The sequence below is a fragment of the Oncorhynchus gorbuscha genome, linkage group LG05 (assembly GCF_021184085.1).
Source record: "Oncorhynchus gorbuscha isolate QuinsamMale2020 ecotype Even-year linkage group LG05, OgorEven_v1.0, whole genome shotgun sequence".
Taxonomy (NCBI): Eukaryota; Metazoa; Chordata; class Actinopteri; order Salmoniformes; family Salmonidae; genus Oncorhynchus; species Oncorhynchus gorbuscha.
This window is the reverse complement of record NC_060177.1, coordinates 10,244,707-10,264,706: the sequence shown is the minus strand read 5'-3', so window position 1 is coordinate 10,264,706 and position 20,000 is coordinate 10,244,707. Positions and strand designations below refer to the sequence as shown.

General features: G+C 40.5%; 1 protein-coding gene across 1 annotated transcript in view; it reads right to left on the bottom strand.

Annotated features, from left to right (window-relative positions):
• minar1 (membrane integral NOTCH2 associated receptor 1) overlaps positions 1 to 20,000 on the bottom strand; it is a 104,272-nt gene that overhangs the window by 10,635 nt on the left and 73,637 nt on the right. The window lies entirely within an intron of this gene.

Below are 20,000 nucleotides of genomic sequence, written 5' to 3'. Positions count from 1 at the left end.
GTTATCATATAAAAACTGTCACGCGCACATTGCTGAGGTAAGACCAATGTTTTCATTGAGTGACTGTGTGACCCAATAAAGAGACTATACCAACGTATCAGTGTCTAGAAAACACACTGTCCTGCAGCTTGGGAAGTGTGCTGTTTTGCTTTACCCAGGAAACTCAGAAACGAGTTTGGTTGAATAGTCCAGTTCACAGAGTCATAAGAGAAAGATAATGCTACTGTAGATATAGACAGCTAGAACCCTGAACACAACACTGTGTTATAGACAGCTACCCTGAACACAACACTATGTTATAGACAGCTAAGAGCCCTGAACACAACACTGTGTTATAGACAGCTAAGAGCCCTGAACACAACACTGTGTTATAGACAGCTAAGAGCCCTGAACACAGTACTGTGTTATAGACAGCTAAGAGCCCTGAACACAGTACTGTGTTATAGACAGCTAAGAGCCCTGAACACAGTACTGTGTTATAGACAGCTAAGAGCCCTGAACACAGTACTGTGTTATAGACAGCTAAGAGCCCTGAACACAGTACTGTGTTATAGACAGCTAAGAGCCCTGAACACAGTACTGTGTTATAGACAGCTAAGAGCCCTGAACACAGTACTGTGTTATAGACACATACTACCAGTACTGTGTTATAGACAGCTATTATACTACCAGTACTGTGTTATAGACAGCTAAGAGCCCTGAACACAGTACTGTGTTATAGACAGCTAAGAGCCCTGAACACAGTACTGTGTTATAGACAGCTAAGAGCCCTGAACACAGTACTGTGTTATAGACAGCTAAGAGCCCTGAACACAGTACTGTGTTATAGACAGCTAAGAGCCCTGAACACAGTACTGTGTTATAGACAGCTAAGAGCCCTGAACACAGTACTGTGTTATAGACAGCTAAGAGCCCTGAACACAGTACTGTGTTATAGACAGCTAAGAGCCCTGAACACAGTACTGTGTTATAGACAGCTAAGAGCCCTGAACACAGTACTGTGTTATAGACAGCTAAGAGCCCTGAACACAGTACTGTGCTATAGACAGCTAAGAGCCCTGAACACAGTACTGTGTTATAGACAGCTATTATACTACCAGTACTGTGTTATAGACAGCTAAGAGCCCTGAACACAGTACTGTGTTATAGACAGCTATTATACTACCAGTACTGTGTTATAGACAGCTAAGAGTCCTGAACACAGTACTGTGTTATAGACAGCTAAGAGCCCTGAACACAGTACTGTGTTATAGACAGCTAAGAGCCCTGAACACAGTACTGTGTTATAGACAGCTAAGAGCCCTGAACACAGTACTGTGTTATAGACACAGCCCTGAACACAGAGCCCTGAACACAGTACTGTGTTATAGACAGCTAAGAGCCCTGAACACAACACTGTGTTATAGACAGCTAAGAGCCCTGAACACAGTACTGTGTTATAGACAGCTATTATACTACCAGTACTGTGTTATAGACAGCTAAGAGTCCTGAACACAACACTATGTTATAGACAGCTAAGAGCCCTGAACACAACACTGTGTTATAGACAGCTAAGAGCCCTGAACACAGTACTGTGTTATAGACAGCTAAGAGCCCTGAACACAACACTGTGTTATAGACAGCTAAGAGCCCTGAACACAGTACTGTGTTATAGACAGCTAAGAGCCCTGAACACAGTACTGTGTTATAGACAGCTAAGAGCCCTGAACACAGTACTGTGTTATAGACAGCTAAGAGCCCTGAACACAGTACTGTGTTATAGACAGCTATTATACTACCAGTACTGTGTTATAGACAGCTAAGAGTCCTGAACACAACACTATGTTATAGACAGCTAAGAGCCCTGAACACAACACTGTGTTATAGACAGCTAAGAGTCCTGAACACAACACTATGTTATAGACAGCTAAGAGCCCTGAACACAACACTGTGTTATAGACAGCTAAGAGTCCTGAACACAACACTATGTTATAGACAGCTAAGAGCCCTGAACACAGTACTGTGTTATAGACAGCTAAGAGCCCTGAACACAGTACTGTGTTATAGACAGCTAAGAGCCCTGAACACAACACTGTGTTATAGACAGCTAAGAGCCCTGAACACAGTACTGTGTTATAGACAGCTAAGAGCCCTGAACACAGTACTGTGTTATAGACAGCTAAGAGCCCTGAACACAGTACTGTGTTATAGACAGCTAAGAGCCCTGAACACAGTACTGTGCTATAGACAGCTAAGAGCCCTGAACACAGTACTGTGTTATAGACAGCTAAGAGCCCTGAACACAGTACTGTGTTATAGACAGCTAAGAGCCCTGAACACAGTACTGTGTTATAGACAGCTAAGAGCCCTGAACACAGTACTGTGTTATAGACAGCTAAGAGCCCTGAACACAGTACTGTGTTATAGACAGCTAAGAGCCCTGAACACAGTACTGTGTTATAGACAGCTATTATACTACCAGTACTGTGTTATAGACAGCTAAGAGCCCTGAACACAGTACTGTGTTATAGACAGCTATTATACTACCAGTACTGTGTTATAGACAGCTAAGAGCCCTGAACACAGTACTGTGTTATAGACAGCTATTATACTACCAGTACTGTGTTATAGACAGCTAAGAGCCCTGAACACAGTACTGTGTTATAGACAGCTAAGAGCCCTGAACACAGTACTGTGTTATAGACAGCTAAGAGCCCTGAACACAGTACTGTGCTATAGACAGCTATTATACTACCAGTACTATAGACAGCTAAGAGCCCTGAACACAGTACTGTGCTATAGACAGCTATTATACTACCAGTACTATAGACAGCTAAGAGCCCTGAACACAGTACTGTGTTATAGACAGCTATTATACTACCAGTACTGTGTTATAGACAGCTAAGAGCCCTGAACACAGTACTGTGTTATAGACAGCTAAGAGCCCTGAACACAGTACTGTGTTATAGACAGCTAAGAGCCCTGAACACAGTACTGTGTTATAGACAGCTAAGAGCCCTGAACACAGTACTGTGTTATAGACAGCTAAGAGCCCTGAACACAGTACTGTGTTATAGACAGCTAAGAGCCCTGAACACAGTACTGTGTTATAGACAGCTAAGAGCCCTGAACACAGTACTGTGTTATAGACAGCTAAGAGCCCTGAACACAGTACTGTGTTATAGACAGCTAAGAGCCCTGAACACAGTACTGTGTTATAGACAGCTAAGAGCCCTGAACACAGTACTGTGCTATAGACAGCTAAGAGCCCTGAACACAGTACTGTGTTATCGACAGCTAAGAGCCCTGAACACAGTACTGTGTTATAGACAGCTAAGAGCCCTGAACACAGTACTGTGTTATAGACAGCTATTATACTACCAGTACTGTGTTATAGACAGCTAAGAGCCCTGAACACAGTACTGTGTTATAGACAGCTAAGAGCCCTGAACACAGTACTGTGTTATAGACAGCTATTATACTACCAGTACTGTGTTATAGACAGCTAAGAGCCCTGAACACAGTACTGTGTTATAGACAGCTAAGAGCCCTGAACACAGTACTGTGTTATAGACAGCTAAGAGCCCTGAACACAGTACTGTGTTATAGACAGCTAAGAGCCCTGAACACAGTACTGTGTTATAGACAGCTAAGAGCCCTGAACACAGTACTGTGTTATAGACAGCTAAGAGCCCTGAACACAGAGCCCTGAACACAGTACTGTGTTATAGACAGCTAAGAGCCCTGAACACAGTACTGTGTTATAGACAGCTATTATACTACCAGTACTGTGTTATAGACAGCTAAGAGCCCTGAACACAGTACTGTGTTATAGACAGCTATTATACTACCAGTACTGTGTTATAGACAGCTAAGAGCCCTGAACACAGTACTGTGTTATAGACAGCTAGCCCTATACTACCAGTACTGTGTTATAGACAGCTAAGAGCCCTGAACACAGTACTGTGTTATAGACAGCTAAGAGCCCTGAACACAGTACTGTGTTATAGACAGCTAAGAGCCCTGAACACAGTACTGTGTTATAGACAGCTATTATACAACCAGTACTGTGTTATAGACAGCTAAGAGCCCTGAACACAGTACTGTGTTATAGACAGCTAAGAGCCCTGAACACAGTACTGTGTTATAGACAGCTAAGAGCCCTGAACACAGTACTGTGTTATAGACAGCTATTATACTACCAGTACTGTGTTATAGACAGCTAAGAGCCCTGAACACAGTACTGTGTTATAGACAGCTATTATACTACCAGTACTGTGTTATAGACAGCTAAGAGCCCTGAACACAGTACTGTGTTATAGACAGCTATTATACTACCAGTACTGTGTTATAGACAGCTAAGAGCCCTGAACACAGTACTGTGTTATAGACAGCTAAGAGCCCTGAACACAGTACTGTGTTATAGACAGCTAAGAGCCCTGAACACAGTACTGTGTTATAGACAGCTATTATACTACCAGTACTGTGTTATAGACAGCTATTATACTACCAGTACTGTGCTATAGACAGCTATTATACTACCAGTACTATAGACAGCTAAGAGCCCTGAACACAGTACTGTGCTATAGACAGCTATTATACTACCAGTACTGTGCTATAGACAGCTATTATACTACCAGTACTATAGACAGCTAAGAGCCCTGAACACAGTACTGTGTTATAGACAGCTATTATACTACCAGTACTGTGTTATAGACAGCTAAGAGCCCTGAACACAGTACTGTGTTATAGACAGCTAAGAGCCCTGAACACAGTACTGTGTTATAGACAGCTAAGAGCCCTGAACACAGTACTGTGCTATAGACAGCTATTATACTACCAGTACTATAGACAGCTAAGAGCCCTGAACACAGTACTGTGCTATAGACAGCTATTATACTACCAGTACTGTGTTATAGACAGCTAAGAGCCCTGAACACAGTACTGTGTTATAGACAGCTAAGAGCCCTGAACACAGTACTGTGTTATAGACAGCTAAGAGCCCTGAACACAGTACTGTGCTATAGACAGCTAAGAGCCCTGAACACAGTACTGTGTTATAGACAGCTAAGAGCCCTGAACACAGTACTGTGCTATAGACAGCTAAGAGCCCTGAACACAGTACTGTGTTATAGACAGCTAAGAGCCCTGAACACAGTACTGTGCTATAGACAGCTAAGAGCCCTGAACACAGTACTGTGCTATAGACAGCTAAGAGCCCTGAACACAGTACTGTGTTATAGACAGCTATTATACTACCAGTACTGTGCTATAGACAGCTATTATACTACCAGTACTGTGCTATAGACAGCTAAGAGCCCTGAACACAGTACTGTGTTATGTTATAGACAGTACTATTATACACAGAGCCCTGAACACAGTACTGTGTTATAGACAGCTAAGAGCCCTGAACACAGTACTGTGCTATAGACAGCTAGCTTATACTACCAGTACTATAGACAGTACTACTACCAGTACTATAGACAGCTAAGAGCCCTGAACACAGTACTGTGTTATAGACAGCTATTATACTACCAGTACTGTGTTATAGACAGCTAAGAGCCCTGAACACAGTACTGTGTTATAGACAGCTAAGAGCCCTGAACACAGTACTGTGTTATAGACAGCTATTATACTACCAGTACTGTGCTATAGACAGCTATTATACTACCAGTACTATAGACAGCTAAGAGCCCTGAACACAGTACTGTGCTATAGACAGCTATTATACTACCAGTACTGTGCTATAGACAGCTATTATACTACCAGTACTATAGACAGCTAAGAGCCCTGAACACAGTACTGTGTTATAGACAGCTATTATACTACCAGTACTGTGCTATAGACAGCTAAGAGCCCTGAACACAGTACTGTGCTATAGACAGCTATTATACTGCCAGTACTATAGACAGCTATTATACTACCAGTACTATAGACAGCTAAGAGCCCTGAACACAGTACTGTGCTATAGACAGCTATTATACTACCAGTACTGTGCTATAGACAGCTAAGAGCCCTGAACACAGTACTGTGCTATAGACAGCTATTATACTACCAGTACTGTGCTATAGACAGCTAAGAGCCCTGAACACAGTACTGTGCTATAGACAGCTAAGAGCCCTGAACACAGTACTGTGTTATAGACAGCTATTATACTACCAGTACTGTGCTATAGACAGCTAAGAGCCCTGAACACAGTACTGTGTTATAGACAGCTATTATACTACCAGTACTGTGCTATAGACAGCTAAGAGCCCTGAACACAGTACTGTGCTATAGACAGCTAAGAGCCCTGAACACAGTACTGTGCTATAGACAGCTAAGAGCCCTGAACACAGTACTGTGCTATAGACAGCTAAGAGCCCTGAACACAGTACTGTGCTATAGACAGCTAAGAGCCCTGAACACAGTACTGTGCTATAGACAGCTAAGAGCCCTGAACACAGTACTGTGCTATAGACAGCTATTATACTACCAGTACTGTGTTATAGACAGCTAAGAGCCCTGAACACAGTACTGTGTTATAGACAGCTAAGAGCCCTGAACACAGTACTGTGTTATAGACAGCTAAGAGCCCTGAACACAGTACTGTGTTATAGACAGCTATTATACTACCAGTACTGTGCTATAGACAGCTATTATACTACCAGTACTGTGTTATAGACAGCTAAGAGCCCTGAACACAGTACTGTGTTATAGACAGCTAAGAGCCCTGAACACCTAGACAGCTATTATACTACCAGTACTGTGTTATAGACAGCTAAGAGCTGAACCTGAACACAGTACTGTGTTATAGACAGCTATTATACTACCAGTACTGTGTTATAGACAGCTAAGAGCCCTGAACACAGTACTGTGTTATAGACAGCTAAGAGCCCTGAACACAGTACTGTGTTATAGACAGCTAAGAGCCCTGAACACAGTACTGTGTTATAGACAGCTATTATACTACCAGTACTGTGTTATAGACAGCTAAGAGCCCTGAACACAGTACTGTGTTATAGACAGCTATTATACTACCAGTACTGTGCTATAGACAGACAGTACTGTGCTATAAGAGCCCTGAACACAGTACTGTGCTATAGACAGCTACGAGCCCTGAACACAGTACTGTGCTATAGACAGCTAAGAGCCCTGAACACAGTACTGTGCTATAGACAGCTAAGAGCCCTGAACACAGTACTGTGCTATAGACAGCTAAGAGCCCTGAACACAGTACTGTGCTATAGACAGCTATTATACTACCAGTACTGTGCTATAGACACTGTGCTATAGAGCCTGAACTGAACAGTACTGTGCAGACTGTGTTATAGACCTGAACACAGTACTGTGCTATAGACAGCTATTATACTACCAGTACTGTGCTATAGACAGCTAAGAGCCCTGAACACAGTACTGTGCTATAGACAGCTATTATACTACCAGTACTGTGCTATAGACAGCTAAGAGCCCTGAACACAGTACTGTGTTATAGACAGCTATTATACTACCAGTACTGTGCTATAGACAGCTAAGAGCCCTGAACACAGTACTGTGCTATAGACAGCTAAGAGCCCTGAACACAGTACTGTGCTATAGACAGCTATTATACTACCAGTACTGTGCTATAGACAGCTAAGAGCCCTGAACACAGTACTGTGCTATAGACAGCTATTATACTACCAGTACTGTGCTATAGACAGCTAAGAGCCCTGAACACAGTACTGTTATAGACAGCTATTATACTACAGTACTGTGCTATAGACAGCTAAGAGCCCTGAACACAGTACTGTGCTATAGACAGCTAAGAGCCCTGAACACAGTACTGTGTTATAGACAGCTATTATAGCCCTGAACACAGTACTGTGTTATAGACAGCTAAGAGCCCTGAACACAGTACTGTGTTATAGACAGCTAAGAGCCCTGAACACAGTACTGTGTTATAGACAGCTAAGAGCCCTGAACACAGTACTGTGTTATAGACAGCTAAGAGCCCTGAACACAGTACTGTGTTATAGACAGCTATTATACTACCAGTACTGTGTTATAGACAGCTAAGAGCCCTGAACACAGTACTGTGTTATAGACAGCTATTATACTACCAGTACTGTGTTATAGACAGCTAAGAGCCCTGAACACAGTACTGTGTTATAGACAGCTAAGAGCCCTGAACACAGTACTGTGCTATAGACAGCTATTATACTACCAGTACTATAGACAGCTAAGAGCCCTGAACACAGTACTGTGCTATAGACAGCTATTATACTACCAGTACTATAGACAGCTAAGAGCCCTGAACACAGTACTGTGTTATAGACAGCTATTATACTACCAGTACTGTGTTATAGACAGCTAAGAGCCCTGAACACAGTACTGTGCTATAGACAGCTAAGAGCCCTGAACACAGTACTGTGTTATAGACAGCTAAGAGCCCTGAACACAGTACTGTGCTATAGACAGCTAAGAGCCCTGAACACAGTACTGTGTTATAGACAGCTAAGAGCCCTGAACACAGTACTGTGCTATAGACAGCTAAGAGCCCTGAACACAGTACTGTGCTATAGACAGCTATTATACTACCAGTACTGTGTTATAGACAGCTAAGAGCCCTGAACACAGTACTGTGCTATAGACAGCTAAGAGCCCTGAACACAGTACTGTGTTATAGACAGCTATTATACTACCAGTACTGTGCTATAGACAGCTAAGAGCCCTGAACACAGTACTGTGCTATAGACAGCTAAGAGCCCTGAACACAGTACTGTGTTATAGACAGCTATTATACTACCAGTACTGTGTTATAGACAGCTAAGAGCCCTGAACACAGTACTATAGACAGTACTGTGTGCTATAGACAGCTAAGAGCCCTGAACACAGTACTGTGCTATAGACAGCTAGAGCCCTGAACACAGTACTGTGTTATAGACAGCTATTATACTACCAGTACTGTGCTATAGACAGCTATTATACTACCAGTACTGTGTTATAGACAGCTAAGAGCCCTGAACACAGTACTGTGTTATAGACAGCTATTATACTACCAGTACTGTGTTATAGACAGCTAAGAGCCCTGAACACAGTACTGTGCTATAGACAGCTAAGAGCCCTGAACACAGTACTGTGCTATAGACAGCTATTATACTACCAGTACTGTGCTATAGACAGCTAAGAGCCCTGAACACAGTACTGTGTTATAGACAGCTATTATACTACCAGTACTGTGCTATAGACAGCTAAGAGCCCTGAACACAGTACTGTGCTATAGACAGCTAAGAGCCCTGAACACAGTACTGTGTTATAGACAGCTATTATACTACCAGTACTGTGTTATAGACAGCTACCAGTAGCCCTTAACACAGTACTGTGTTATAGACAGCTATTATACTACCAGTACTGTGTTATAGACAGCTAAGAGCCCTGAACACAGTACTGTGTTATAGACAGCTAAGAGCCCTGAACACAGTACTGTGCTATAGACAGCTAAGAGCCCTGAACACAGTACTGTGCTATAGACAGCTATTATACTACCAGTACTGTGCTATAGACAGCTAAGAGCCCTGAACACAGTACTGTGCTATAGACAGCTAAGAGCCCTGAACACAGTACTGTGCTATAGACAGCTATTATACTACCAGTACTGTGCTATAGACAGCTAAGAGCCCTGAACACAGTACTGTGTTATAGACAGCTATTATACTACCAGTACTGTGCTATAGACAGCTAAGAGCCCTGAACACAGTACTGTGCTATAGACAGCTAAGAGCCCTGAACACAGTACTGTGCTATAGACAGCTAAGAGCCCTGAACACAGTACTGTGCTATAGACAGCTATTATACTACCAGTACTGTGCTATAGACAGCTAAGAGCCCTGAACACAGTACTGTGTTATAGACAGCTATTATACTACCAGTACTGTGCTATAGACAGCTATTATACTACCAGTACTATAGACAGCTAAGAGCCCTGAACACAGTACTGTGCTATAGACAGCTATTATACTACCAGTACTGTGCTATAGACAGCTAATACTGAACACAGTACTGTGTTATAGACAGCTAAGAGCCCTGAACACAGTACTGTGTTATAGACAGCTAAGAGCCCTGAACACAGTACTGTGTTATAGACAGCTAAGAGCCCTGAACACAGTACTGTGTTATAGACAGCTAAGAGCCCTGAACACAGTACTGTGTTATAGACAGCTAAGAGCCCTGAACACAGTACTGTGTTATAGACAGCTATTATACTACCAGTACTGTGTTATAGACAGCTATTATACTACCAGTACTGTGCTATAGACAGCTAAGAGCCCTGAACACAGTACTGTGCTATAGACAGCTATTATACTACCAGTACTGTGCTATAGACAGCTAAGAGCCCTGAACACAGTACTGTGTTATAGACAGCTATTATACTACCAGTACTGTGTTATAGACAGCTAAGAGCCCTGAACACAGTACTGTGTTATAGACAGCTATTATACTACCAGTACTGTGTTATAGACAGCTATTATACTACCAGTACTGTGTTATAGACAGCTAAGAGCCCTGAACACAGTACTGTGCTATAGACAGCTATTATACTACCAGTACTGTGTTATAGACAGCTAAGAGCCCTGAACACAGTACTGTGTTATAGACAGCTATTATACTACCAGTACTGTGTTATAGACAGCTAAGAGCCCTGAACACAGTACTGTGTTATAGACAGCTATTATACTACCAGTACTGTGTTATAGACAGCTAAGAGCCCTGAACACAGTACTGTGTTATAGACAGCTAAGAGCCCTGAACACAGTACTGTGTTATAGACAGCTAAGAGCCCTGAACACAGTACTGTGTTATAGACAGCTATTATACTACCAGTACTGTGTTATAGACAGCTAAGAGCCCTGAACACAGTACTGTGTTATAGACAGCTATTATACTACCAGTACTGTGCTATAGACAGCTATTATACTACACAGTACTGTGCTATAGACAGCTATTATACTACCAGTACTGTGTTATAGACAGCTATTATACTACCAGTACTGTGTTATAGACAGCTAAGAGCCCTGAACACAGTACTGTGTTATAGACAGCTAAGAGCCCTGAACACAGTACTGTGCTATAGACAGCTATTATACTACCAGTACTGTGCTATAGACAGCTAAGAGCCCTGAACACAGTACTGTGCTATAGACAGCTATTATACTACCAGTACTGTGCTATAGACAGCTAAGAGCCCTGAACACAGTACTGTGCTATAGACAGCTAAGAGCCCTGAACACAGTACTGTGCTATAGACAGCTAAGAGCCCTGAACACAGTACTGTGCTATAGACAGCTATTATACTACCAGTACTGTGCTATAGACAGCTACACAGAGCCCTGAACACAGTACTGTGTTATAGACAGCTATTATACTACCAGTACTAGACAGCTATTATACTACCAGTACTGTTATAGACAGCTACCAAGAGCCCTGAACACAGTACTGTGTTATAGACAGCTATTATACTACCAGTACTGTGCTATAGACAGCTATTAGACTGAACACAGTACTGTGTTATAGACAGCTACACAGTAGCTATAGACCTTATACTACCAGTACTGTGTTATAGACAGCTAAGAGCCCTGAACACAGTACTGTGTTATAGACAGCTAAGAGCCCTGAACACAGTACTGTGTTATAGACAGCTAAGAGCCCTGAACACAGTACTGTGTTATAGACAGCTATTATACTACCAGTACTGTGCTATAGACAGCTATTATAGCCCTACCAGTACTGTGCTATAGACAGCTATTATAGCCCTGAACACAGTACTGTGCTATAGACAGCTAAGAGCCCTGAACACAGTACTGTGCTATAGACAGCTAAGAGCCCTGAACACAGTACTGTGCTATAGACTAAGAGCCCTGAACCAGTACTGTGCTATAGACAGCTATTATACTACCAGTACTGTGTTATAGACAGCTACCAGTACTGTGTTATAGACACATTATACTGTGTTATAGACCTATTATACTACCAGTACTGTGCTATAGACACTACCAGTATATAGACATAGCCCTGAACACAGTACTGTGCTATAGACAGCTATTATACTACCAGTACTGTGCTATAGACAGCTAAGAGCCCTGAACACAGTACTGTGTTATAGACAGCTAAGAGCCCTGAACACAGTACTGTGTTATAGACAGCTAAGAGCCCTGAACACAGTACTGTGTTATAGACAGCTATTATACTACCAGTACTGTGTTATAGACAGCTAGAGCCCTGAACACAGTACTGAACACAGTACTGTGTTATAGACAGCTATTATAGCCCTGAACACAGTACTGTGTTATAGACAGCTGTATACACAGTACTGTGTTATAGACAGCTATTATACTACCAGTACTGTGTTATAGACAGCTATTATACTACAGTACTGTGCTATAGACAGCTATTACTACCAGCCCTGAACACAGTACTGTGTTATAGACAGCTAAGAGCCCTGAACACAGTACTGTGTTATAGACAGCTATTATACTACCAGTACTGTGCTATAGACAGCTAAGAGCCCTTATACTACCAGTACTGTGCTATAGACAGCATTATACTACCAGTACTGTGTTATAGACAGCTAAGAGCCCTGAACACAGTACTGTGTTATAGACAGCTATTATACTACCAGTACTGTGTTATAGACAGCTATTATACTACCAGTACTGTGCTATAGACAGCTAAGAGCCCTGAACACAGTACTGTGCTATAGACAGCTATTATACTACCAGTACTGTGTTATAGACAGCTATTATACTGAACACAGTACTGTGTTATAGACAGCTATTATACTACCAGTACTGTGTTATAGACAGCTAAGAGCCCTAACACAGTACTGTGTTATAGACAGCTATTATACTACCAGTACTGTGTTATAGACAGCTAAGACTACCAGTACTACAGACACTGTGTTACTAGACAGCTAAGAGCCCTGAACACAGTACTGTGTTATAGACAGCTATTATACTGAACACAGTACTGTGTTATAGACAGCTATTATAGCCCTGAACACAGTACTGTGTTATAGACAGCTATTATACTACCAGTACTGTGCTATAGACAGCTACCAGAGCTATAGACCTGAACACAGTACTGTGTTATAGACAGCTATTATACTACCAGTACTGTGCTATAGACAGCTATTATACTACACAGTACTGTGCTATAGACAGCTATTATACTACCAGTACTGTGTTATAGACAGCTAAGAGCCCTGAACACAGTACTGTGTTATAGACAGCTAAGAGCCCTGAACACAGTACTGTGCTATAGACAGCTAAGAGCCCTGAACACAGTACTGTGTTATAGACAGCTATTATACTACCAGTACTGTGTTATAGACAGCTAAGAGCCCTGAACACAGTACTGTGTTATAGACAGCTAAGAGCCCTGAACACAGTACTGTGCTATAGACAGCTAAGAGCCCTGAACTATTATACAGTACTGTGTTATAGACAGCTATTATACTACCAGTACTGTGTTATAGAGCAGCCCTGATACACAGTACTGTGTTATAGACAGCTAAGAGCCCTGAACACAGTACTGTGCTATAGACAGCTATTATACTGAACACAGTACTGTGTTATAGACAGCTATTATACTACCAGTACTGTGTTATAGACAGCTAAGAGCCCTGAACACAGTACTGTGTTATAGACAGCTATTATACTACCAGTACTGTGCTATAGACAGCTATTATACTACCAGTACTGTGTTATAGACAGCTAAGAGCCCTGAACACAGTACTGTGCTATAGACAGCTAAGAGCCCTGAACACAGTACTGTGTTATAGACAGCTATTATACTACCAGTACTGTGCTATAGACAGCTATTATACTACCAGTACTGTGTTATAGACAGCTAAGAGCCCTGAACACAGTACTGTGCTATAGACAGCTATTATACTACCAGTACTGTGCTATAGACAGCTATTATACTACCAGTACTGTGTTATAGACTATTATACTAGCCCTGAACACAGTACTGTGTTATAGACAGCTATTATAGCCCTGAACACAGTACTGTGTTATAGACAGCTATTATACTACCAGTACTGTGTTATAGACAGCTATTATACTACCAGTACTGTGCTATAGACAGCTATTATACTACCAGTACTGTGCTATAGACAGCTATTATACTACCAGTACTATATAGACAGCTAACTGTGTTAGCCCTGAACACAGTACTGTGTTATAGACAGCTTATAGCCCTGAACACAGTACTGTGTTATAGACACTGTGCTATAGACATGCATTATAGCCCTGAACACCAGTACTGTGTTATAGACATAGAACACAGTACTGTGTTATAGACATTAGAGCCCTACACAGTACTGTGCTATAGACAGCTATTATACTGAACACAGTACTGTGTTATAGACAGCTATTATACTACCAGTACTGTGCTATAGACAGCTATTATACTACCAGTACTGTGTTATAGACAGCTATTATACTACCAGTACTGTGTTATAGACAGCTATTATACTACCAGTACTGTGTTATAGACAGCTATTATACTACCAGTACTGTGCTATAGACAGCTATTATACTACCAGTACTGTGCTATACAGCTATTACCAGTACTGTGCTATAGACCTACCAGTACTGTGTTATAGACAGCTATTATACTACCAGTACTGTGCTATAGACAGCTATTATAGCCCCAGTACTGTGTTATAGACAGCTATTATACTACCAGTACTGTGTTATAGACAGCTATTATACTACCAGTACTGTGCTATAGACAGCTATTATACTACCAGTACTGTGCTATAGACAGCTATTATAGCCCTGAACACAGTACTGTGTTACCAGTACTGTGCTATAGACAGCCTATTATACTACCAGTACTGTGCTATAGACAGCTATTATACTACCAGTACTGTGCTATAGTACTGTGTTATAGACCTTATACTACCAGTACTGTGCTATAGACAGCTATTATACTACCAGTACTGTGCTATAGACAGCTATTATAGCCCTGAACACAGTACTGTGCTATAGACAGCTATTATACTACCAGTACTGTGTTATAGACAGCTATTATACTACCAGTACTGTTAACACAGTACTGTGTTATAGACAGCTATTATACTACCAGTACTGTGCTATAGACAGCTATTATACTACCAGTACTGTGCTATAGACAGCTATTATACTACCAGTACTGTGTTATAGACAGCTATTATACTACCAGTACTATAGACAGCTAGTTATACTACCAGTACTGTGTTATAGACAGCTATTATACTACCAGTACTGTGCTATAGACAGCTATTATACTACCAGTACTGTGTTATAGACAGCTATTATACTACCAGTACTGTGCTATAGACAGCTATTATACTACCAGTACTGTGCTATAGACAGCTATTATATACCACTAGACAGCTATTATACCAGTACTGTGCTATAGACAGCTATTATACTACCAGTACTGTGCTATAGACAGCTATTATACTACCAGTACTGTGCTATAGACAGCTATTATACTACCAGTACTGTGCTATATTATACTACCAGTACTGTGCTATAGACAGCTATTATACTACCAGTACTGTGCTATAGACAGCTATTATACTACCAGTACTGTGCTATAGACAGCTATTATACTACCAGTACTGTGCTATAGACAGCTATTATACTACCAGTACTGTGCTATAGACAGCTATTATATACTGTTATAGACTATTATACAGTACTGTGCTATAGACAGCTATTATACTACCAGTACTGTGCTATAGACAGCTATTATACTACCAGTACTGTGCTATAGACAGCTATTATACTACCAGTACTGTGCTATAGACAGCTATTATACTACCAGTACTGTGCTATAGACAGCTATTATACTACCAGTACTGTGCTATAGACAGCTATTATACTACCAGTACTGTGCTATAGACAGCTATTATACTACCAGTACTGTGCTATAGACAGCTATTATACTACCAGTACTGTGCTATAGACAGCTATTATACTACCAGTACTGTGCTATAGACAGCTATTATACTACCAGTACTGTGCTATAGACAGCTATTATACTACCAGTACTGTGCTATAGACAGCTATTATACTACCAGTACTGTGCTATAGACAGCTATTATACTACCAGTACTGTGCTATAGACAGCTATTATACTACCAGTACTGTGTTATAGACAGCTATTATACTACCAGTACTGTGTTATAGACAGCTATTATACTACCAGTACTGTGTTATAGACAGCTATTATACTACCAGTACTGTGTTATAGACAGCTATTATACTACCAGTACTGTGCTATAGACAGCTATTATACTACCAGTACTGTGCTATAGACAGCTATTATACTACCAGTACTGTGCTATAGACAGCTATTATACTACCAGTACTGTGTTATAGACAGCTATTATACTACCAGTACTGTGCTATAGACAGCTATTATACTACCAGTACTGTGCTATAGACAGCTATTATACTACCAGTACTGTGCTATAGACAGCTATTATACTACCAGTAGTGTTATAGACAGCTATTATACTACCAGTACTGTGCTATAGACAGCTATTATACTACCAGTACTGTGCTATAGACAGCTATTATACTACCAGTACTGTGCTATAGACAGCTATTATACTACCAGTACTGTGCTATAGACAGCTATTATACTACCAGTACTGTGCTATAGACAGCTATTATACTACCAGTACTGTGCTATAGACAGCTATTATACTACCAGTACTGTGCTATAGACAGCTATTATACTACCAGTACTGTGCTATAGACAGCTATTATACTACCAGTACTGTGCTATAGACAGCTATTATACTACCAGTACTGTGCTATAGACAGCTATTATACTACCAGTACTGTGCTATAGACAGCTATTATACTACCAGTACTGTGCTATAGACAGCTATTATACTACCAGTACTGTGCTATAGACAGCTATTATACTACCAGTACTGTGCTATAGACAGCTATTATACTACCAGTACTGTGCTATAGACAGCTATTATACTACCAGTACTGTGCTATAGACAGCTATTATACTACCAGTACTGTGCTATAGACAGCTATTATACTACCAGTACTGTGCTATAGACAGCTATTATACTACCAGTACTGTGCTATAGACAGCTATTATACTACCAGTACTGTGCTATAGACAGCTATTATATTATACTACCAGTACTGTGCTATAGACAGCTATTATACTACCAGTACTGTGCTATAGACAGCTATTATACTACCAGTACTGTGTTATAGACAGCTATTATACTACCAGTACTGTGCTATAGACAGCTATTATACTACCAGTACTGTGTTATAGACAGCTATTATACTACCAGTACTGTGCTATAGACAGCTATTATACTACCAGTACTGTGCTATAGACAGCTATTATACTACCAGTACTGTGTTATAGACAGCTATTATACTACCAGTACTGTGCTATAGACAGCTATTATACTACCAGTACTGTGCTATAGACAGCTATTATACTACCAGTACTGTGCTATAGACAGCTATTATACTACCAGTACTGTGCTATAGACAGCTATTATACTACCAGTACTGTGCTATAGACAGCTATTATACTACCAGTACTGTGCTATAGACAGCTATTATACTACCAGTACTGTGCTATAGACAGCTATTATACTACCAGTACTGTGCTATAGACAGCTATTATACTACCAGTACTGTGTTATAGACAGCTATTATACTACCAGTACTGTGCTATAGACAGCTATTATACTACCAGTACTGTGCTATAGACAGCTATTATACTACCAGTACTGTGCTATAGACAGCTATTATACTACCAGTACTGTGCTATAGACAGCTATTATACCTACCAGTACTGTTATAGACAGCTATTATACCAGTACTGTGCTATAGACAGCTATTATACTACCAGTACTGTGCTATAGACAGCTATTATACTACCAGTACTGTGCTATAGACAGCTATTATACTACCAGTACTGTGCTATAGACAGCTATTATACTACCAGTACTGTGCTATAGACAGCTATTATACTACCAGTACTGTGCTATAGACAGCTATTATACTACCAGTACTGTGCTATAGACAGCTATTATACTACCAGTACTGTGCTATAGACAGCTATTATACTACCAGTACTGTGCTATAGACAGCTATTATACTACCAGTACTGTGCTATAGACAGCTATTATACTACCAGTACTGTGCTATAGACAGCTATTATACTACCAGTACTGTGTTATAGACAGCTATTATACTACCAGTACTGTGCTATAGACAGCTATTATACTACCAGTACTGTGTTATAGACAGCTATTATACTGTGTTATAGACAGCTATTATACTACCAGTACTGTGCTATAGACAGCTATTATACTACCAGTACTGTGCTATAGACAGCTATTATACTACCAGTACTGTGTTATAGACAGCTATTATACTACCAGTACTGTGCTATAGACAGCTATTATACTACCAGTACTGTGCTATAGACAGCTATTATACTACCAGTACTGTGCTATAGACAGCTATTATACTACCAGTACTGTGCTATAGACAGCTATTATACTACCAGTACTGTGCTATAGACAGCTATTATACTACCAGTACTGTGCTATAGACAGCTATTATACTACCAGTACTGTGCTATAGACAGCTATTATACTACCAGTACTGTGCTATAGACAGCTATTATACTACCAGTACTGTGCTATAGACAGCTATTATACTACCAGTACTGTGCTATAGACAGCTATTATACTACCAGTACTGTGCTATAGACAGCTATTATACTACCAGTACTGTGCTATAGACAGCTATTATACTACCAGTACTGTGCTATAGACAGCTATTATACTACCAGTACTGTGCTATAGACAGCTATTATACTACCAGTACTGTGCTATAGACAGCTATTATACTACCAGTACTGTGCTATAGACAGCTATTATACTACCAGTACTGTGCTATAGACAGCTATTATACTACCAGTACTGTGTTATAGACAGCTATTATACTACCAGTACTGTGCTATAGACAGCTATTATACTACCAGTACTGTGCTATAGACAGCTATTATACTACCAGTACTGTGCTATAGACAGCTATTATACTACCAGTACTGTGTTATAGACAGCTATTATACTACCAGTACTGTGCTATAGACAGCTATTATACTACCAGTACTGTGCTATAGACAGCTATTATACTACCAGTACTGTGCTATAGACAGCTATTATACTACCAGTACTGTGCTATAGACAGCTATTATACTACCAGTACTGTGTTATAGACAGCTATTATACTACCAGTACTGTGCTATAGACAGCTATTATACTACCAGTACTGTGCTATAGACAGCTATTATACTACCAGTACTGTGCTATAGACAGCTATTATACTACCAGTACTGTGCTATAGACAGCTATTATACTACCAGTACTGTGCTATAGACAGCTATTATACTACCAGTACTGTGCTATAGACAGCTATTATACTACCAGTACTGTGCTATAGACAGCTATTATACTACCAGTACTGTGCTATAGACAGCTATTATACTACCAGTACTGTGCTATAGACAGCTATTATACTACCAGTACTGTGCTATAGACAGCTATTATACTACCAGTACTGTGCTATAGACAGCTATTATATACCAGTACAGCTATTATACTACCAGTACTGTGCTATAGACAGCTATTATACTACCAGTACTGTGCTATAGACAGCTATTATACTACCAGTACTGTGCTATAGACAGCTATTATACTACCAGTATTATACTACCAGTACTGTGCTATAGACAGCTATTATACTACCTATTATACTACCAGTACTGTGCTATAGACAGCTATTATACTACCAGTACTGTGCTATAGACAGCTATTATACTACCAGTACTGTGTTATAGACAGCTATTATACTACCAGTACTGTGTTATAGACAGCTATTATACTACCAGTACTGTGTTATAGACAGCTATTATACTACCAGTACTGTGCTATAGACAGCTAT